The following is a 23,861-nucleotide window of genomic DNA, read 5'->3' as shown; positions in this document are numbered from 1 at the left end:
GGGGTTGGGGGGGAAACTAAGAGGATATAAACAATGAACACTGCATTGGAAGAGATGAAAGAAAGAACTATTTAAAAGAAATATATGATTAGGCATTACTTGTATGACAATAGTCCAAAATAAGAGGTGCATAGCAAAGTGGAGTACAATTCATAGTGACCCTATAAACAACAGATCTGAACCTTGCTCCATTCTGTGTCATCCTCATACTTTCTGACACACAAAAGCCCATTGTGGCAGTCACTACATCAATCCAATAGGTCAACCGTCTTCTCCTTCACTGACATTCCACCCTTCCAAACATCTTGTCCTTCTCCACATAATAGTCCCTCCTAGCAACATGCCTGAAATATGTAAGGCAAAGCCTCATCATCCTTGCCTCCAAAGAGAGCTCTGGCTGCACCCTCTCTAAGACATATTTGTTTGGTTGGTTTTGGGGTTTTTGCTTAGTTTTTTGTTTGTTTGGTTGGTTTTTCGGGTTTTGGTGTGTTGGTTTTTTCTTTGTTTGTTTTTCGGGTTGGTTTTTTTTTTGGCCGTCCATGGGATGTTCAGTGTTCTTCTCCAACATCACAGCTCAAAAGTATCAATTCTTCTTCTGTCATCCTTACTCATTGTCCAGCTCTCAGATGACTAGCAAGTGACCAGTAAGACTATGGCCTGAATCAGATGCAAGTTAGTCCTCAAATTGACATCATTACTCCTCAGTAATTAGAGAAGTCCCTAACTATAGATTTTCCCAGTGCAATGTGTTTCCTTATTTTTTGACTGCTGGTATCAAGTATGTTAATTATGGATCCAAGCAACATGAATTTGTTGACAGTTTCAATCTCTTCTCCATCCATCATGATGTTGCCTTTTGGTCCAATGGTAAGAATCTTTGTTTTCTTGACACTGAGATGCAATCCATACTGAAGGCTGCATACTTTGATCTTCTGCAACAAGTACTTCAAGTCTTTTTCACTTTCAGCAAGCATGGTTGTGTTATCTGCATGACAAAGGTTATTATAGAGTCTCCTTCCAATCCAAATGCCACATTCCTCTTCGTAGAGTCCAAATGAAGTGTCAGCTATGAGGCAGTTCTAACTCAACAACGTATAACAGCAACAAGACATATGAACATTAGAAGCCTTGAGTTCAGTCAAAGTTATATGGTTTGAATCCACCAGTTGCTCAAAGGCAAAAAGGTGTGGTAGTCTGCTTTCAAAAGTTTCATCTTTGGAAGCCCTATGTGGCAATTTTACTTCACCATAGGTAGGATATCTGTAAGCTAGAATCGATTCAATTGTAACAGATTTGGTTTTGGTCAGTTTTTAATGTGGACAGGGTGGTTCAAAGATAGAATTCTTATCTTTCACATAGGAGATATAGATTTCATTCTTAGCCAACACACCTCATTGCCACCATCCATCTGCATGTTGTTGTGGAATAAATTCCTGAAGACTTTCCAAATTAAGATAGACTGGAGAAAATTCTAGTTGACCTACTTTCCAAAATCTGCCAAAGAAATCCATATGGGTCACAACAGTCTGATCCACAAACATCCATGAGAGTACTTCCTGGATTCCTTTGTGTATGAGGTCACCACATGTTGGGAACTGACTCAACAACAGGTAAAAACTACAGCTGTCACACTGTACTTGATTCTTGAGGATGTAAAATCCGAGCACAGTGCTATTACTTAGCACAGCCAAATTGTAAATTCAGGTCCGCATATGGTGCGGTTCTTGGCATTTTCCCAACAGCTTCCTCCAAATCGTCAAGGACTTAAAGGAATTACCTGAGTGGTACCAAGAGTGTTAGATGATGAAGGTCTAAGAAGTTGGGAATTAACAGAATGGCAAGTAGACTTAGGGAGCTATGAATAAACACAGGAAAGGATAAAACTGAATTTTTTTCTTTTTTCTTTTTTGGCTAATTCAGAGAATTTTTGCCACAGCTTTGCAACTATTTTGTCTACTCAAAAGTTACCATTTTTGAAGTAATCTCTTTAAGTGCTTTCCTTTTCTCCTGTATTTTCTATGACTTCTTCATATTTCTCTGAACATTGCTCAGCTCCAGGGGAGACTTCTGGACCAAGAAAGTAGGATTTAAAAACATATTGAAAATAATTTTACTTGGAGGCTTACAAAGAAAAAACACAAAAATGAAAAAAGAAATAGGACCTGTTTCCACAGCTCTAGTCATACTCCTGTATGTGAAAGTTCATTCCAAGTGAAAGTTTTGATCTCAAGTGCACAGCTGACATGGTTGCTGTTGTTGTTAGGTGCCATTGAGTCTAATGTGACTCATAGAAACTCTATCAACAAAAGATCTGAACCCTGTTTTATCCTGTGCCATCATCACCCTTCCTGACTGACGACACACAAGAGCCGATTGCGGCAGTCACTGTGTCAATCCACCTGGCTGAGGGTCTTCCTTTCCTTTGCCAACCCTCCACCCTTCCTAGAATCATGTCCTTCTCCAAGGAATAGCCACTTAAACAACTTACCCAAAGTATGTGAGGCAAAGACTCAACATCCTTGCCTCCAAAGAGAACTCTGGCTGCACCCTCTCCAAGACAAATTTGTTTGGGTTTTTTGGCCATCCATAGGTGCTCTTCTCCCACACCACAGCTCAAAGGCAACAATTCTTCTTATGTCATCCTTATTCATTATCCATCTCTCAAATCATAGCAAGTGATCAGAAAGACTACAACCCGAATTAGACACACCTTAGTCCTCAAACTGATAGATATCATTACTCCTCAATAATTTGGAGAGGTCCCTAACTGCAGATTTTCCCAGTGCTATGTGTCTCCTTATTTCCTAACTGCCGTTACCAAGGGTGACAGGTGATATTTTGGATTCAAACAACATAAAAGTTATTGACAGTTTCAATATCTTCTCTAACCATCATGGTGTGGCCTAGCGGTGGTAAGAATCTTTGTTTTCTTGATATGGAGATGCAATCCACATTGAAGGCTGCATTCCTTGATCTTCTGCAAGTAAGTGCTTCCAGTGTTCTTCACTTTCAGCAAGCAAGGTTGTGTTACCTGCATAATGTAGGTTATTGATGAGTCTCCCTCAACTCCTGATGCCGTATTACTCTTCACAGAATTCAACTTCTGAAATAAGTTGCTCAACATGCAGACTAAATAGGTATGGAGAGAGAATACAACCCAGACACACTCCCTTCTTAATTTTAAACCATGAAATGTTCACTACTCTGCTCACACAACCAGCCTCCAGGTCCCTGTGTAGGTTCCACAAGAGCACAATTAAGTGCTCTGGGATTCCCATTCTTCTCAATGTCAGCCACAACTTGTTATGATCCACACAGCCAAATGCCTTTGCATAGTCAATAAAGCACAAATATACATTCTTCTGGTGTTCTTTACTTTCAGTCAGAATCTGTCTGACGTCAGCAGTGATATTCCTGGTACCACGGTCTCTTCTAAATCCTACTTGAGCTTCTGGCAGTTTCCTATCTATGTATTGTTCTAGGTATTTTTTAATGAACTTCAGCAGTATTTTGTTTGAATGCTTTTTAACGATCTTGTTTGATAGTTTTCACATTTTGTTGGATCACCTTTCTTGGGAATGGGAACAAATATAGGCCTATCCCAATCTGTTAGCCAGACAGCTGTCCTTCAAATTTCCTGGTATAGACAATAAGCACATCCAAGGCTATAGCTGTTAATTGAAAAAAGCCAAATGGAATCCCATTGATTCCTGGACCCTTATTTTTTTATTTTTTTTTTGCCAGTTCTTTCAATACAGCTTCCACTTCCTCTTTCATTACCATTGGCTCCTGTTCATATGGTACTTCCTGAAATTTTTCATTGTCAATCAATTATTTCTGGAACAGTGACTCTGCTCTGTATTCCCCACATCTTCCTTTGATGTTTTCTGGATCATTCAATATATTGTCCATGTTGTTGTTGTGTACCATCGAGTCAGAATCCACCCATAGCTGACCCTCCAGCAGGTTTTCAGAGGCAGTCAATCACACAGGAGGAGATTGCCCATCCTTCTCCCACGGAATAGCTGGTGGTCTCTAACTGCAATGCCTTCGAGATTACAGCACAGCTTCTTGCCACTAGGCACCGAGCTCCATAACATATTTTAATACTGTGACTCGAGGCTGAATTTTTTTTCAGTTATCTCAGCTTGAGAAATTTAGAGCAAGTTCTTCCCTTTTTATTCTCCAATTCCAGCTCTCTGCTCATTCCATTATAATACTTTGTTTTGTCCTCTCTAGCTATCCTTTGAAATCATCTGTTCAGCTCTTTTACTTTGGTATGCTTTCCTTTTGTTTTGGCTTCGTGACAGTCCAGTGTAATTTTTAGAGTCTATTCTAACATCCTTTTTTTATTTTTTCCCTTTCTCCTGTATTTTTATAATGAGTCTTTGCTTTCTTCATGGAAATATATCATCCCCAAAACTCATCTGTTCTTCTGCTTCAAACCTATTCCTAAGATGATTTTGAAGTTCAGACGGAATTATTTTAAGATCATATACTGGTTCCAGTGGACTTATTTTTATTTTCTTTGGCCTCAATTTGAACTTGCATATGAGTAACTGATGGTCAGACCCACACAGTCCACCTTTAGCATAGTTTTGACCGTCAATATTGAGCTTCTCCAAAGATTTCTTCCACAAATGTAGTCAAACTGATTCCTACTATCTGTCAATTTGCTGTACTGAGATTACTTGGTGTTGCTGTGATAACTGAAAACTGTGCCACCACTGTGTCAAATGTCACAATTTTTACCCATCGTAGTCAGGGTTTGGTAGAGCTCCAAGAGTTAAGACAGACTAAGAAGCAGAATTGGCATCTACTTCTTAAATAACAGGCCTTCGAAAATCCTATGAACACTAGAAGAATGAGGATAATTATAGTATTGCAATGGTAGAGCCCAGATTAGAAGTCAGTTGAAATGAGGAAAAATAATAACAAACATAGTTTGGTAATTAGAAAATGGCATGTGTATAGCTTGAAGGTTGGAAAACTGGAAATTGTTAAAAATGAAATAGATTCTATGAACATCAACATAGTAGGCATTAGTGAGCTGAGATGGACAGCTTCGGCCACTTTGAATCAGTGGTATACTATGCTGGGAATGAAAAACAGAATAAGAATGGTGTTGCATTCATAAAGTCAATTTCAAGTTCTATCCTGAAATGCAATGTTGTGAGTGATAGAATAATATCCATACGCATACAAGGAAGACCTTTTAACATGACTCTTACTCAAATATGCATTCCTACATCTGGAGCCGAAGAGGAAGAAATTGAGAATTTTTACCATATCTTACAGTGTGAAATTGACCAATTATGCAATCAAGATATGTTAATGATAATTGATGACTGGGATGCAAAAGTGGGAAATGGTGAAGAAGGGATAGTAGCTGGAAAATATGGGTTTGGCAATAGAAATGAGGCAGGAAATATAATTAATTTTGTATTTACAATGATTTACTCATTGCAAACACCTTTTTTAAAAGACACAAATGATGATTTTACACAGGATCTCACCTGTACACAGCTGTACTGGGTATAATTCAGCCACCATCGACTTCTCATGTAAACTCATGAAGTTCAGAACATTTGGGGGGGGGGGTCCAAAAGGCTGCCATTTAAGCCCATATTGACTCTACAAGGTGAGAAGTTCCACTGTGTCTTGTTCCCGGTTCCTAAGGCTGTACCCTGAGCAGCACCACAAGGGGACTCAACTCCCATGTAATGCTAAAGCTACCAGGGAGCTACAAGGGAGGTTGGGGACACCTCTTTTCCTGGGACCACCCACTTGCACTTTCCCAGTCCTGGAAGATCATTTTTCATAGAACTGGCCTAGACCAAGTGGGAGCAAATGGTTAATTATTGACTACTAAACAAAATACTGGTAGTTCAAGCCCACCCAGAGGTGCTGTGGAAAAAGCCTGGTCAGCTGCTTCTGTAAAGATTACAGCCAAGAAAACCGTAGAGAGCATAGATGTACTCAGTAACACAGAGAGACTCCATGATTCAGATTCAGCTCAACAACCATGGAGTTTTGTTTTCTTTCCTTTTTGGTTCATTGTTGATAATGATAACATAATTCCTCAAGCAAGGGATTTGAAGAAATTAAGACTCAAAACCTGACGGGAATGTTATATTCAGACAAATTCTATCTTCCTTCCTGTAACTCTAAGCTCTAGAGGTAGGGGAATATGAAAATGGGGGCACATTCTTAGACCAGTAAACAAAAAATAATACAATAGAATGAAACATAAATTAACACCTTCATAAATCAGCCTTCTGTCTAGTCCAGCGTGCTCTGTGATCTAGGAAAACCCAATGGGATAGACCTACTCTGTGCCATAAAGGGTCATTAGGAGTTGGGATCAACTCAATGTGAATGGGCTTAGTTTTATTTGTTCTAATGGTCACATAAAGTTTACCTCGCTGTATTGAATGAGTTTTTACAACTCTATTTTTAAATTTGGGATTTTCCCAAATTTTCCACTTACTCCATGTTTTGCAGCTGTAGATCTAGCCTTATCCAGAAGCACCTTTATGGTGGTTTTTGTCGATGGATGCCATCCGGTCAAGTACAGCTCATAGCAACCCCATGTACAGCAAACCAGAACTCTGTCTTATCCTGTGCCAACTTCACAATCTCTGATACACTCAAGCCCATTGTTACAGTGACTGTGTCAACCTATCTAGTTGAAGGTCTTCCTCTCCTTCCTCATCCCTCCACCTTTCCAAGCATAATGTCCCTCTCCAAGGAATAACTGTTTCTAGCAACAAGCCCAAAGTATGTGATGCAAAACCTCTTCATCTTTACCTTCAAGGAGCATTCTAGATGCACCCTCTCCAAGACATAGGTTCAGTCAACAGAAACTACTCAAACATTTTCTAACAATGGCCAAAACAGCACTGCATTTTTTTTAAATAAGATTTTTTTTTCTTGTTTAAGATTACAAATAGCAACTAAAGGGCTTAAATGTACTCATAACATTTTTCTTAACATAATCGTGATACCTATTGATTTTAAAGATTAATGTAATTCACTTAAAAGCTCAAAGGTTACATATTTTCTTCAAAAGTCTACACTCCAACTCATGAGCCTTTTAGTCCAAGCTGTAATAAACACATCATACTTTTCTACATTAATTATGTCTACCAAATATTCCAGGAAATCCCTACTTGGCAGAGAGCCTTTGCTAAAAAGAAGAAAGTGTTTAAGCTTTAAAATATCCCTGTCAGCTTTTCTACATATAAAAAAATGCCCACAGGAGTCCTAGAAGCAATGAACTTAGTCTGAAGGGGTTTTGAGCAAGATAATGTTGTTGTTGTTGTTGTTGTTGTTGTTGTTGTTACATGTCAAGTCACTTGCAACTCATAGTGACCTTACGTACAAGAGCCCTAAACGCCGTTCTATCCTGTGCCAACCTCGCCATCTCAAACACACTCATTCTCACCACCCCAATCTCAAAATCCATCCATCTCATTGAGGGTCTTCCTCTCCTGCGCCGTCCCTCCACTCTCCCAAACATGATGTCCCTCTCCAAGGACCAGTCCCTCCTTGCAACATGCCCAAAATATTTCAGACGAAGCTTCAGAATCTTGACTCCAGGGAACATTCTAGCTTCACCCTCTCCAGGACGAACCTGTTTGTTCTCCTAGCAGTCCATGGTACATTCAACACTCTTCTCCAGCACTACAGCTCAAAGGCATCAATTCTCTTTCTATAATCCCTATTCATTGTCCAACCTCCTATGCATAGCACGTAATTGTGAAGACTATAGCCTGGATCAGGCGCCCCTTGGTCTCTAGTCTGATGTCATCGCTTTTCAGTACTCTTGAGAGGTCCCTCACAGGTGACTTTCCCAAATGCAATTCATCTCCTTATTTGCTGGCTGCTGTTACCAAGAGTGTTGACTAGAAACAAGTAAACTAAAACTGTTAACTATCTCAATATCCTCACCCTCCATACTGATGCTGCCAATTGGCCCAGTGGTGAGAATCTGTGTTCTTGATGTTGAACTTCAATCCATACTGAAGCCTACAGTCCTTCAAGCGCTTCAGGTCCTTCTCAGTTTCAGCAAGCAGAGTTGTGTCATCTGCATAACTCAGGTTATTGATGATTCTTCCATCAATCCTGATGCCACATTCCTCCTCACACAGCCCAGCGTCTTGGATGATCTGTTCTGCATACAGATTGAAAAGGTATGGAGACAGAATACATCCCTGATGAACCCCCTTCTTGATTTTGAACCATGTAGTATCTTCTTGCTCTGTTCTGACGACTGCCTCTTGGTCCAAGTATGGGTTTCACATTCGCACAATCAAATAATGTTACACAGCTGAAAACCTCAATCCTGGACTCCATACAATAATCTATTGCTTATGAGTGGTTTCCAACTAACGATGACCCCATATGTGTCAGAGTAAAATAAGTCATAGAGTTTCAATGACTAGTTTTTTGGGAGTACATGTCAGGTCTTTCTACCAAGGCACCTTTGGGTGGACTTGAAACTTCAATATTTCCAAGCTATTGGCACCACCAAGGGATTCCACAAAACTAGCTGCCAATGACTCCAGTGAGTCTCTGATATTATACAAGACAGAGTGAAAGCATGCATCGGAAAGCCTTCCAGAACCCAACCCCTTTCAACACAGGTCCACACAAATCCATATTAGGTGACCCCCATGTGCACTACACTTCTTCCATTAAATATTACCATATGTCATCATCAGGTTTTTAAACATAGCCTGCCTTCTCAGCTGGACCAAAAGCTTCATGAAGATATATGTATTTCAAGGTTAATAAGTGTTGGATAGATAGATGGCTAACAACAGCAACAAAACTATAAAATAAAGCAATGTAGTAACTGCCAAAAAGAATAATAAATGAGGACCCTATGTTAGGTTTCATTAGAAAGCTTTCAAGATGGAGTATGAAAAAGAAGTAGAGTTGTGAAGACAAGAGAGAGTGGAAGTCTTCCTAGAGCATGGTCCAGATACTTGGGTAGTAATTAGAGGGTGAGGTCAGAAAACAGAGAGTGACCCGTTTAAGCATTGGGGAGTCAATCAAGATGAAGCTGGGTGATGGGCCAGGATCACATAATACTACACTGAGAAGTGTGGTTCTTGTCATTGATTAAAGTGTGAGGCACCTAATAGTTTTCTGAATGAGAGATTTACATGATGACGACAACAACAATCAAAAAGAAAAGGGGAAAGAACCAGTGTGAAAAACACTGTATACAAACCTTATAAGTAAACTAGTATAAAATAAATAATTTTTTTAAAAAAAATGTATATAACATCAATATACTCTCCACAGGCTGTGAAGTCACATCCTGCAATATGTGAATTACATTCATTTCTGTGTGACTAGATTTAACTTGAGGTGAAACAGACAATCTCTCATTCACATAGCTCACTCCAATAGATTAACCTTAATGCTCTGTAAAGCTTGGGAAAATTTTGCAATCACCTTTAAAAAGGTGATTATTCCCAGAGGTGATGTTTTAGACAGGAAGAGATAATTGTTCTGGGACTTGCTCACTTAGTGCATCAGACACCGATGAAGAAAAATGCAGCTCTAAGATTGTTAGACATTGGTACAACATGTACATTTCTGCATTTCTGCCTGTGTAGGTTGACATGTTATTCGTTGTAGCAACATGTAAGTAATGCCAATTTCTCTTACCAATACCTGATGTTAACATCAGTGTGTTCTCCACACAGAATTAATTGTGTCCATTCTCAGACCATAAAAAAGAAACAGGATAAACTTCCTACCTTCCTTCCAATGTCTAGTTGAGAAGAAAAGTGAAGCCTCTCTTATTGCAAACTTTAAGTTGAATCAGAAGCAACAAGTAAAATTGCAAAGAAAATGACACGAGATAAATTGTCTTTTGTTCTCAGAATTCAGAGGTGTTTGCCAATTTCATTTCTAAAAACAGTGTACTTAAAAGCTATTCTAACTCAACTTTTTTTCCTGAGAGGACACGAATCTTAACTTCTTTTGCATATCTTTTTTTATCTTAACTCTACCTTTAAATACATCAAGCACCTGTAAATATCTACAAAGGCTAGATGGTTAAAATAAGAACTTACTTTCCACTATATACAAAATACTGGTAAATAAAATCGCACACATAAAGTAATGATCATAATCTGAGATATCTCCTATACATGACTACTTTGGTCTTACAATTCTCTTTCTCCATTTCCTTCTCTCCATTACTAACCAGTGGACAAATACAGGCATGTGTAATGTTAATGTAGTATTAGCTGAACAAACTCATACCCAAAAAGTCATTTACACAAGGCAAACCTTGCTATGAATTCAACAGAAGTGTACCATATACATTCATTTTAATGCAAGGAGGACTTGAAATGCTTCCTGCAGAAGATCAAGGACTACAGCCTTCAATGTGGGTTGCACCTCAACATCAAGAAGCAAAAATCCTCACCACTGGAACAATAAGCAACAGCAATCAACACTGTTGGTACCAGCAGTCAGGAGATCAGGAGATGTAGTAGGGAAAGTTTGCTGTCAGAGACCTCTCCAAAGTACCGAAAAGCAATGATGTCAATTTAAAGAGCAAAGTGCCTGAATCAAGCCACCATCTTTTCCATCATCTACTATGCATCTGATAGCAGGAAAATGAATAAGTGTGGCAGTATAATTGTTCCCTTTGAGTCATGATGTTAGAGAACAGTACTGAATATCCCATAGAAGGCCAGAAAAAAAAACAAACAGATAGGTCTTGGTGAAAGTGTTTCCAGAGCAAAAGGTTGGTGAGACATCTCACATACGTGGGGCACCTTATTGTTGTTATGCACTTCCAAGTCAGAACCAACTCACAGCAGACCCTCCATTGGGTTTTCAGAGGCAGTAAATATCATAGGAAGACACTTCTTAGCTTTCTCCTGGAGAGCAGCTTGTGGACTAGAATTGTGAGCCTTTGGGTTGCCAACACAATTCCTTAGTACTAAGCCACTAGTCCTTGGAAAGGGGCATCATGCTTGGAAACATGGAGGATCAGCAAAAGAGAGGATGATCTCAATGAGATGGAGTCACCCATTGACTACAGCAATGGAGTCAAGGATGTCAGAGATGATAAGGGCTGCACAGATGACAGGACAGGGTTTAGATCATCATTGCTGATGTCGGATAGATCCTGGCTCAAAGTAAAGAATACCAGAAGAATGTCTATTTGTGTTTTATTGACTAGACAAAGCCATTTGACTGTTTGGGTCACAAGTTGTGGCTGACATTGAGAAGAACGGGAATCCCAGAGCACTTAATTGTGCTCATGCAAAACCTATGCCAGGAGACTGTTGTGAGAATAGAGGAGGAACACTGCCTGGTTTAAAAATGAGAAGGGAGTGCATCAATGTATTTTCTCCCCATACCTATTCAATCTGTATGCTGAGCAAATTATTCAAGAGGTTGGACTCTATGAAGGGAAGCGTGGCATCGGAATTGGATAAAGACACATCAATAACCTGTGTTATGCAGATGGCACAATCTTGCTTGCTGAAACTGAGGAGGACTTGAAGCACTTGCTGCAGAAGACCAAAGAATGCAGGCTTTGATATGGATTGCATCTCAACGTCAAGGAAACAAAGGTTCTTACCACTGGACTGACAGGAAACATCATGATGGATGGAGAAGAGATTGAAACTATCAACAAATTCATGTTGCCTGGATCCACAATTAACACCCTTGGTACCAGCAGTCAGGAAATAAAGAGACACATTGTACTGGGAAAATCTGCAGTTAGGGACCTCTCCAAATTATTTTTTTTATTAAATTTTATGAATTTTTATGAACATTTACGGAGATTTTGGGCTTCCATTCATTCATTGTTGCACTATTTTCACTACCCTCCCCCCAAGTTCATTCCTCTTCCCTCCCTTGAAAGTCTGTTTTAATTGTCCCATTACCACAGTGCTAGTCAAAACCAGTTCTGATTAATCTCCTTTGTCAGTGTGTCCTTTGCCGTTCCCTATCACTCCTCCCTGAGAGAGAATTCACCCTGATTCATAAGGAAAAGGGGACATCTCTTAGCTAATTTCTGTTGTAAAGGGACGCTGTAGGTTTCAGGCTGAAGATCTTCTGTCACTACTCTCTAAAGGGCGCCTTTGTCAATAGAAAACACATAGACTATTATGGAGATTGATTTTGGAATTTAGATGCACTGTTATCAATTGTGCTTAGCCGTACATGTTCATATCCTTGAAGATGTATCATGGAAGTGTTGCAGCCTAGAAGACACAAATTTAACAAGTTAAAAGTACATGAGTCAAAAATTAAAAGCAATAATATTCCAAGTAGAGGTTCTAACAGTGGCACAAATCAAGTTACAGAGGGAAGGTAGTTCTTAAAATAAAAGGCTTAGTTTGAGGACTAAGTTGCGTCTGTTTCAGACCATGGTCTTTCCCATCACTTGCTAAGCATCTGAGAGCTGGACAATGAATAAAGATGACAGAAGAATCAAAGTCTTTGAGCTTTGGTATTGGAGAAGAGTACTGAACATCGCATGGAGGGCAGGAGCCAGGAGAAAAAAAATAGTTATGTCTTGGAGAGGGTGCAGCCAAAGTATTCTTCAGAGGCAAGGATGATGAAACTTTGCCTCACATACTTTGGACAAGCCGCTAGGAGGGGCTATTCTCTGGATAAAGGCATGATGCCGGGAAGCATGAAAGAACAGCAAGGAGAGGAAGACTCTCAACCAGGTGAATTGACACAGTGACTGCTGCAATGGGCTCTTGTGTGTGAGGATGGCTCAGGATAGAACAGGGTTCAGATCTTTTGTTGACAAGGTCACAATGAGTCATACTTGACTTGACAGCACCTAACAACAACAGCAACATAAGTCATACTCAACTTGAGGGCACATAACAATAACCACAACAACAACACATTGTCATACACTGGAAATCTCTCTAACAGATAGATACTAGAGGTTACAAAATTAGGACTCACCTGACCATGATCTAAATTATACACAACAAAACAATGCATTTAAGGTACAGAAATTTATTTTGTCTAAGACTGTTCAAACCCGTTATTTTGTTCTAAGACTGTGGAAGGCAAACAACAGACTGTTCAAGTATAAACACATTAACATATTTTTTGTTGTTAATAGCCTCTCTATTTTTCTAAGCCTCTTAATAAGTACAGACAGTCCCATTTCTCAAATTTAGTATTTCCTATGAATTTGAGCAAACAGCTAAGTTAAACTTAACATCTAGATAGAGTAGATGTTTCAAATAAGGGTTTGTTTGTCCACTATGCACATAACACACGATTCTCAGTTTCCATAGACTGTACACAGGTAACAAGAGTTATAATCTGAAACTGTATTTTAAATATTGAAATCCTGCTCTACCACCTTCTGCTTCCCATTCTCTTCCACCTCCACTAACCCAGTGGCTTCTAATATTTAATTTTTCACAAGACAATATATCCTAGCTAGGAATTTTAACACAAAATGCATAAAATTTATCCATTTCTAACAATACTTCTGTTGTATACTGGCAACCTTTTCAACATTGAGAAAAGCCTAGATGTTCTAAGCTATGACTCTTTTCTCCGGTACACTATAGTTACAGAAAAGTAAAAGAAAATACACTAACATCAGGACAACAGTCATTCTTGCTTCACTCTAAACATATTGGCATAGAGTCTCTTCGCACTTCAGTCTCCTTCTCCAGGTTGTTGTTGTTGTTGTTGTTGTTGTATGCCATCGAGTGGGAACCAACCCATATGCGACCCTCCAATGGGTTGTCAGAGGCAGTAAATCACACCAAGGAGATTACCCATCTTTCTCTTGCAGAGGAGCTGAAGGATTTGATAAGCAGTACAACTTTCTACCCAATAGGCTACCAGAGCTCCCTACTGAGAGATCATCATGAAATATATGAGGGGAGCGACCAAAAATTAAAGGAAGACACAGACAGTTTATACTAATTTTTCACTAGAAATGCCATCTCCATTCCCAGGAATAATCTGGATTATACGGAACCTTTCCACAAGTGGAGTTAGCACCAAAACAAAGGACTACCAATGGTATCTAACTCTTCTTTATTGTTTAATTATATTTTCATAATTGTGTAACTATTTATCATCTGTGTATACTTTTTGCTTTTTTATGGAAAACCTTTTTTAATTGAGATTTTATTGTAAATTTATGAAGAACTTGGATTTCCATTGATTCATTGTTGCACATTTGCCTCCCTGTTCCCCCTCTCCCCCAGTTCACTTTTTTTCTTTGGGGGAAAAAGTTTTTTCATTTTATTCAGTGCTGCAAAATATTCCACGGTGTGCATATGCCACAGCTTCTCTATCCATTCATTTGCTGACGGGCACTTGAGTTGTTTCCAACTCTTTGTTATTGTGAACAAAGCCACAATAAACATGTATATGCATATATCTGCTTGGGTGGCAGTTATGGTTTCTTTGGGGTATATTCCTAGTAGTGTAATTGCTGGGTCAAATGATATTTCTATTTCCAACTTTCTGAGAAAGCACTATACTGCCTTCCATAATTGTTGCACCGTCTTACACTTCCACCAACACTTCCACTTTCTCTACAACCTTGCCAGCAGTTTTTGTTTGCTGCTCTGTTGAATTTTGCTTTTCTTACTGGGGTGAGATGATGTCTCATAGTTGTGTTGGTTCACATCTCTCTTAGAGCTAGAAATTTTGAACATTTCTTCATGTGTGTGTTGGCCATCTGGATGTCTTCTTTGGTAAAGTGTCCATATCTTGTGCCCATTTTGCAATTGGGTTGTTTACCTTTATCTTGTGGTGCTCGAGTATTGTATAAATTCTAGATATAATTCTCGTATCAGACATGTCATTACCAGTTATTTTTTTCCCAGTCTGTAACTTCCCTTTTTACCCTGCTGGAGAAATTTTTGGATTTGATTCTTAGAAGGTCCTATTCATCTATTTTATCCTCTCTTGGTTGTAGATTTTTCAGGATGCCTGGAAGACTATTTATGATGTGGATTAGAGCTTCTAGGCTTCTTCCACATTTTTCTCTACTAAAGTTTATACTCTTTGGTTTTAGTCCAAGGTCCTTGATCCACGTTGACGTTGGTTTTGTGTATGGAGTGAGGTGTGGCTCTTGCTTGAGTTTTCTGCAGGTGATTTTTCAAGTTTGCCAACACCATTTGTTAAAAAGGCTGTCGTTTCCCCACTTAACTGATTTAATCTCCTTGTCAAAAATCAGTTGACCATACGTAGATGGGCTGATTTCTGTGTTCTCAATTCTATTCCATTGATCTATGTGTCTGTCATTGTACCAGTACCGTGCTGTCTTAACCACGGCAGTGTAGTAGGATTTGAAATCAGGGAGTTGGATGCCTCCTGCCTTTTTTTCTATTTTTAAGGAGGGTTCTGCTTATTCAGGGTTTCTTTCCATTCCAAATGAAATTGGAGATTGCCTTTCCCATCTCGTTGAGCAATGGTATTGGTATTTGTATTGGGATTGCACTGAACATGTAGATCACCTTTGGTAGGATTGTTATTTTCACAATATTGAGGCTTCCTATCCAGAGAAAAAGCTCAAGTCTGATAAAATGTTAAGAGTCACCAGAACCAGGAAGTAGCATTAGACAGTATCTCTGCCTTGGCACACATGATAAAGGATGCCCTCCTCTCGGCCCCCACGTGGTCTAACTAGTGTTTTAGATGCATGAGTGATAGACTGGAACTCCCTACAATCTCCTCCCATTGATCCAGACTAAAGCCCTGAAACAAGCCAGAGAGTGGAGCCAGCCAGCTATACCAGTACACGATGCACGACCCAAGGCATTGTTCGTCTCTGCTTCTGGGAGTGGGCCATCTAGAACTTTGAGATGTATCTTTCCTAATAAACTTTCCTTTTCTCTCACCTTCATCCTGTCTCCTCACCTTTCCTCTTGACTGGGTCCTCTAACAGTGGCTTGACTCATGCTGGGTTTATTATATCTGACCAGGGCAAACTAAGCTAAAGCAAGGGGACTTGTCTTCTGTCCATCTTTCTTTCTGTTCCACTCCACCTTGATCAAATCATTATCCAGGCAAAGGAGGACTAAATCCAGGTATTCACTGTACATAACAAGAGGATCAGACAACAGAGCTCAACTTTTAATAGCTTTTTGGAAGCTGCAAATTTTGTGTCTCTGAAAATAACCTGAAAAGGGCTCTGGTAGTATAGTGCCATATGTTTTGTGCTATGAACTGAAAGGTAGGCGATTCAAATCCATCATTGGTTCCTCTGAAAAAAAAATGGGCAGTCTCTTCCCATAAAGACTTATAACCCCAGAAATAGAATGGAGAAGTTGCAACTAAATATATCTTCCTTGAATCCAAAATCAATATACTTGGTACCAGCAATCAGGAGATCAGGGGATGTATGATCTTGTTGTTGTTGTTGTTGCTGTTGCTGTTGTTGTTGTTATGACATGCCTTTGAATCACCTGAAACTCTTAATGACCCTATGTACATTCGCTTTGAACTTTGCTCCATCCTGAGCCAGTCTCACTGCCTCTACCTCCATTATCCTAGTTACTGTGTCAATTCATCTCATTAGGGTCTTTCTCTCCTGTGCTTCCCCTTCACTCTTTCAAGCATGATGTCCTTCTCCAGGAACTTGTCTATCCTTGCTACATGCCCAAAGTATGTAAGACGGAGCTTCAAAATCCTTGCCTCCAAGGAGCAGCCTTGTTTCACCCTCTCTAGGATAAACCTCTTTGTTCTCTTCGTAGTCCGACACTCCTCCCTAGCACCACATCTCGAAGGCTTCAATTCTTTTACTGTCATCTTTATTCATTGTTCAGCTCTCTGATGCATAGCAAGTAACTGCTGAACCATAACCTTAATCTCCAGTCTGACATCATTGCTCTTCAGCACTTCTAAGATGTCCCTGATAACAGCCTTCGTCTTTTGATTTCTTGTGTGCTGGTGCCAAGAGTCTTGATTGTGGAGCCAAGCAAGCTGAAATTGCTAACAACCTCAATCTCTTTTCCACCTATCATGGTGTTGCCAAATGGCCCAGTCTTCCTGTTATTTGTCTTCTTGTTGTTGAGCTTCAATCCATTCTGAAGACTACATTCCTTAATCTTTTGCAGCAAACACTTCAAGTCCTCCTCAGTTTCAGTGAGCAGAGTTGTGTCATTTGCATAACACAGGTTTTGATGAGTCTTCCTCCAATCCTGATGCTACATTCATCCTCATAAAGTACAGCCTCACAAATGATCTGTTCTGCATATAAATTGAAAATATAGAGAGATAGGATTCATACCTGACACTCACTTTCTGATTTTGAACCATGAAGTGTTTCCTTGGTCTGTTCTGATGACTGCTTCCTGGTTCAAGTATAGATTTCACATGAGCCCAGTCAAGCGTTCTGGGATTCCTATTCTTCTGAAGGTTAACCACAATTTGTTGTGATCCACACAGTCAATGTCTTTGCATTGTCAATGCAAGACAGGTAGACATTCCTCTAATACTCTTTGTTTTTAGCCAAGAACAATCTAATGTTGACAATAATGTCTCTGGTGCCACGGCCTCTTCTAAACCGGGCCTGCGTTTCTGGTAGTTCTCTATCAATGTACTGTTCCAGTACTTTTTAAAATAATCTTCAGCAGGATTTTGCTTGTGTGTGAAGGCAGTGATATTGTTCGGCAATTTCCACACTTTGTCAGGTTATCCTTTTTTTAAAGTCTGCTGTCAAGAACCTCGATAAATTATTGAGGAGCAGCTTGAAGGCAAAGATGATTACGCTTCAGGCCACATACTTTGGGCATGTTGCTAGGAGAGGTTATTCCACGGAGGAGGATATTATTCTTAGAAAGGTGGATGGACGGCGAAGGAGAGGAAGACTATAAACCAAGGTGGTTTGACACAGTGACTGTAACAACGGGATTAAATGTTTCAGAGATTGTGAATTGTGAGGAGGACGTGTTGTTCAGTTGTTCAAAGCGTTGTTATGAATTGTACTCAACTTGATAGCAAGTAACAATAACATTAGATGGCAATGATTTTGGTCTTGAAGCGAAAAATAATCTTTACAGTTTACAAAGGGCCTACATTCTTTTATTTAATCCTTGCAAATCTCTGAAAGGTGTTTTGCCCTCTCTTTCCAGAGAGGTAAGTGGATCTGCTCAAGCTCAGGATTCTTGTTTCTATGGCTACAGTATGTTGAATCTGAGATAAATACTTATTTTTTTTCTGTTTTAGTTATATTGTCTTTTATTATCCATATATTCAATATTTGTCTACCTTTATGAGTTGGAAAATTATATGCAAGCTTATATATTGCAATACTTACAAGCCCTCATAGTTTGATCCTCCAGCACCTTTTCAGAGGCTGTAATTCACTCATGAAGAACTTACCTATCTTTGTACCCTCGAGCAGCTAGTGGGTTCAAACTGCTACCTCTAGGTTGGCAGCACAACATACATCAAAATATACACAGATGGGCCCAACACGTCCAAAAAATTGAAAAAGAACAACAAGGAAACCGGAAACCCTCCAAAAAGACCCCCTGAAATTATAAAAATTCAGGCAGAAATGAAATATAAAATAGAAAAATAATTGAAACCATCAACAAAATGAGGATTGGTTCTTCGAAAGGGTCAATAAAATCGGCAAACCACTAGCAAAACTAACAAAAGAAAAGGAGGAAAAGACACAAATAATCCAAGTAAGAGATGAAAGGGGCAGTGTCACAACAGAACTAACTAAAACGAAAGGGTTAGCAATGGAATATTATGGAAAAACTATACTCAAACAAATATGAAAACCTAGAGGAAATGGACAAATACTTAGAAAATCACAACATTTCTAAACTAATCCAAACTAAAATTGAACACCTGAACAGATCCAATTACAAAAGAAGAAATTGAAAAGGAAATAAAACAACTTCCAGCCAAAAAAGCCCTGGACCAGATGGTTTTACAAGTGAATTTTATCATACTTTCAGAGAAGAACAGTCATCAATTCTACATACACTATTTCAGAAAACAGAAATTTTTTTTAAATTCTCCCAGACTAATACTATGAAGCAAACATATCCTTGATTCAAAAAATAGCTAAAGACATCACCAAAATAGAAAACTATAGGCCAATATCTCTCATGAACGTAGATGCAAAAATCCTGAATAAAGTCCTGGCCACTAGAGCCCAACAACACATCAAAAAATTAATTCACCATGATCAAGTGGGATTCATAACAGGTATGCAAGATTGTTCAACATAAGAAAAACAACCAGTGTAAATCGTCATATTAACAAAGGAAAGAACAAGAATTACATGATCCCATCAATAGATGCAGAAAAAGCCTTTGACAAAATCCAACACCCTTTCCTGATTAAAACACTCAACAAAATAGGAATAGAAGGGAATTTCCTCACCATGGTAAAAAAATATATACACAAACCCGACAGCCAACATTGTTCTCAGTGGAGAGAGGTTAAAGGCATTCCCCTTTGAGACCAGGAACTAGGCAAGGATGGCCACTATCACCTTTCCTATTCAATATTGCATTAGAAGTCTTAGTGATAGCAATAAGACAAGAGAAGTTATTATTCTGTCCCTTCTCTTTAGTTCTGCCTGTTTCTGCCTGATTTACTTAATTCTGACTTTAATACCTCTGTCTTTCCATTGTGTATTGATAAAGGTATTTTTCCTAGCTTGGCAAAAACATCACTTAGAATGACCATTTTTTAATTTTATTTGATTTGATATTATTTTGCATACACAATTAAGATACATTATGTTTCACACTTTTCTTCATTCACATTGCGTTTCATACAATCATTCCCATACATTGTTTTTTTAATTATTAAACTAGTTTATTTATGGAGTTTGAATACATTGTTTTCTAGAACAGATTCTTCCAATTTCCCTCAACACCCCATCGAATTGTACAACTTCATGATTAACACACACCACCACCACCCCTGCCCCCACCCCTCATCCTCATCCTTCTGCTTCCACACCCTTCTGATCCTTATACTCATTCTACAGTAATGGTTTGGGTTTGGGGTTTTTTTGGTTACAAAGCCATATTTTCTTTTTTATTCAATTTTATTAATTTTAATGAACATTTACAGAGATTTTGGATTTCCATTCATTCATTGTTGCACTATTTTCTCTAACCCCTCCCCCCCATTCATTCCTCTTTTTTTCCCCCCCTTGAAAATCTGTTTTAATTGTCCCATTGCCACAGTGTTTGTAAAAACCAGTTCTGATTAATCTCCTTTGTCAGTTTGTCCTTTGCCATTTCCTATCACTCCTCCCTGAGAGAGATTTCACCCTGATTCATAAGGAAAAGGGAAAGGAGAAGGCGTATTCTCTTAGTTTACAGTAATGGTTTTATATAATATATATCCTTGTGGGACTGAGTTTGTTCACTCAGCATAATGCTCTCCAGCCCCTCCCAAGTTAGGTAATAATTTACAGAATCATTGCTCCTGTGTAATATTCCATTGTGTGTATATACCATAATTTCTCAATCTATACATTTGTGGTTGGGCATCTGGGCTGTGTCCATGTTCTTACGATGGTGAATAATGCTGCTATGAACATTGAAAACCATTTTTGGGAGGTGGGGGGTTATGTGTACCGTTGAATTGGATCTGACTGGCACAGAAGGAGATTGCCCTTGCTTCTCTAGCAGAGCATCTGGTGGATTCGAACTGTGTGACTTCGAGATTACAGCACAGTTTGTTGCCACTAGGCCCCCAGAGCTTCCTTAAAACCACTTTTTTTCAAAATTTCAGTGACAGTTTACAAGTCATTGTCAGTTTTCATACGATCAATCATAAACATTTTTTATAACATTAATTACTGTTGATTATTGTTTTTATGTTCTTTTGAGTCAGAACCAACCCATACCAGACCCTCCAGCGGATTTTTAGAGGCTGTAAATTGTGTGGAAGGAGATTGTCTATCTTTATGGAACAACTGGTGAATTTGAACCACATGCCTTTGGATTGGCAACAAAAATCCTTACCACTAAGCCACCAGAGAATGTTTTGTGAGATGAATTATCATTGGCCTATGACCACCATTACCCTTTCTTTTCAGATCCTTGTTGGATCTTTCCTATTTCCTTTACCCCTCCCTCTGTACACCAAGTTCTGCCACCTATGATTTCTCTCTTGTCCATCCTCAGCCTCCTTGCTCCAACCTCTTCCACCTTGGACCTTCATACACATTTTACTAATTAACCTTCTATTTTTACAAAAATGGTCTTATGTAAAACTTGTCCTTTTGAGACTGAGTTAGGTCACTCAGTAAATGCACTCCAGCCTCTCCCATGTTATGCAGTATTTTTGGAAACTGCTGCTCCTGAGCGCTGTATAATATTCCATTGTGTGAATGCAGCACAGTTTCCCAATTCAGAAAGGTCAATTTTTATTTACTTTTTGGAGTATTTAAAGCACCAAAAGCATTGTCATGCAAAAGCATTCAGGGGAAATGTAAAAATGAATCCTTTGGATTCATCCAAAGGTTTGGGTGGAAGATTCTTGGAAGGTTTTAAGAAGACATACTACCTCTCAAATAACAGAGAATGCCGTAAGGAAATAAACCATGGCTTCCACACACTCAGGATGTGAGAGTCCAGTAGATGCATCCAGGAGATGCATAGGGTCTAATACTTAAGAGTGGACTAGTAAGTCTTTTTTGGAGGAGGTTACCATAGACAAAAACTCACAAAAGTGATTCATATCAGACTTATTAGTTAAAGAAGATTGAAATACAAACAGGTAAGCATAGGACACTCTCTAAGAGCTAGATAGCAGGTACCCTTTTGCAAGTGAGAAGAGACATTGGTCTAGGGGATGAGTACTGGTATTTCTGGGGTCTTCTCCTTTATCTTTTTTGTTTTACCACTGAGTGACCTTTTCTAATTGGTGTTGAGGGGCAACTCCAGGTTCAATGGTGATGGATTGCCTACGTTTTCCAAGGTCATGGTGTAGTTCCTGTGATTTTAGTGCCTCTAGTTCCAGGCCTGGAACTATAGAGTGGGTAGGGGGGATTCGCTCTTGGCTATGTCAGTTGTTGTTAGCCCTGGTTCTGTTTTCCTGCTTCTTCCTTGGACCCTCTTCTCCATGTTTCCTTTGTTCTCTCTGACTCTACAAAAGAGATGTCAAACAGATGCAAATGCTTCTTGTCAGGTAGCCAGAGACATCGTACTTTGCGATTATCTTGACAATTACACTAAAAATTTTAATTAGTTCATATCTCCAGCAATAGTTTCTGTGCAATTTAAGCAAACATTTGACCTTTAGCCACATTTTGTTTCATTGTGTTACTGGACATCAATAGGACTATTTCCTCCATCACCAGGACTTAGATTTGCTAGATCAAAACACTTTCTTTTTAGGTCAGGGAGATAGTAAGATAATTCTCCAAGACTGCCTCTCCATATGTGAGAGCTTTATTAGTATTATATGTGGGTCAGCTATTAATCAAGTTAAAATATTATTATTATCCCCAGTTCAAAGTTATGGGGCTCTCTCATCAGAAAAGAGTTTACATATCTTCCCAGTAAACAACCTAAGATACAGTTCACATATGTCTCAGAAAAACAATTTGCAGAAGACAAATGGTAACTCAGGAAATGTACCTCCTTTCCTAAGGGCTAAACAAATGGTATCTTTTATCTCAGCATGGGATTTTGTTGATAGGTGAGTTCCTTGAGTCTATATGATTTAAAGGAACTCTGTAAACAACAGACCTGAATCCTGTCCTGTCCTGTGCCATCCTCACCATCTCTACATATATGAATCCATGGTCCAGTCACTGTGTCAGTCAGTATCATTGGGGTTCTTCTTCACCTTTCCAAGCATGATGTCCCTCCCCAAGGATAAACTCTCCTAAACATGTTCAAAGTATGGAAATATTGTCAGGAGAGACAAAGCTTACCATTTTTGCCATCAAGAATTACACTGGCTGCACTTTTTCCGAAACGTATCTGTCTGGACTTTGGGCAAATCAAGAGAGCTTTAGGGGCCTGGTGATAAGCTGTACTGGAATCTCATAGGCACAGGGTGCAAATCCTCCATCTGTTCCATGGGAGAAGTTTGGGCAGCCTCTCTTGCAATTTATTGCCTCTAAAAACCCACAGAAGGGTTTTTCTATGAGTTGGTTTCAATTCAAGGGCACACAACAAATACATAGGATTTTTCAATACTTTTCTCCAATGCCACAACCCACAGGCATCAATTCTTCTTCTTTCATCCTTATTCATTGTCTGCTTTTCAGATGTATATCAGCAAACTTTAATCCTCAAACTCATATCCTTGCCCTTCAGTATTTTGGAGAGGTCCTTGACATTAGACTTGCTCAGTGTAATATGTCTCCTGATTTTGCCGTTACAGAGGATGTTGATTATAGACTCAGGCAAGACTAAATCATTGACAGCTTCAGTCTCTTGTGCAGCTATTGTGGTATTGTCTGCTAGCCCAGTGACGAGGACCTTTGTTTTATTAATGTTGAAATGTAATCCACCAAAGACTGTGATCTTTGATCTTCTGGAGCAAGCATTTCAAGTCCTCCTCACTTTCAACAAGCAAGGTTGTTTTTTCAGCCTTCCTCCATCTTTTTCACAGAGTCCAGCGTCATGAATAATTTGCTCAGCATACACGTTTAATAAGTATTGAGAAAGGATACAACCCTCATCTTCTATTCAGCTCTTTTACTTCAGCATCTCTTCCTTTTATTTAGGCTTCTTGACCTTCTGATGCAATTTTCTTAGCCTCTTCTGATAGTCATTTTGTTACGGCTTTTTTCTCCTCTATTTTTCAAATAGTCTTTTGCCCTATTCACACATGATACTCTTTTTGTATTCAATTTTATTTTTTTA

The 23,861-nt window shown here is 39.0% G+C and overlaps 1 protein-coding gene and 1 pseudogene across 1 annotated transcript in view; both read left to right on the top strand.

The window, feature by feature from the left end:
- LOC102860715 overlaps positions 1–6,960 on the top strand; it is a 7,705-nt pseudogene extending 745 nt beyond the window's left edge.
- The window catches only part of VIT (vitrin), a 614,318-nt gene that overhangs the window by 445,871 nt on the left and 144,586 nt on the right, over positions 1–23,861 (top strand). The window lies entirely within an intron of this gene.

Source organism: Elephantulus edwardii, unplaced genomic scaffold (genome assembly GCF_000299155.1).
Source record: "Elephantulus edwardii isolate Elephantulus edwardi_28Jun2011 unplaced genomic scaffold, EleEdw1.0 scaffold00019, whole genome shotgun sequence".
Taxonomy (NCBI): domain Eukaryota; kingdom Metazoa; phylum Chordata; class Mammalia; order Macroscelidea; family Macroscelididae; genus Elephantulus; species Elephantulus edwardii.
The sequence above is the reverse complement of the archived record's forward strand: the minus strand, read 5'-3'. Positions and strand labels throughout refer to the sequence as shown.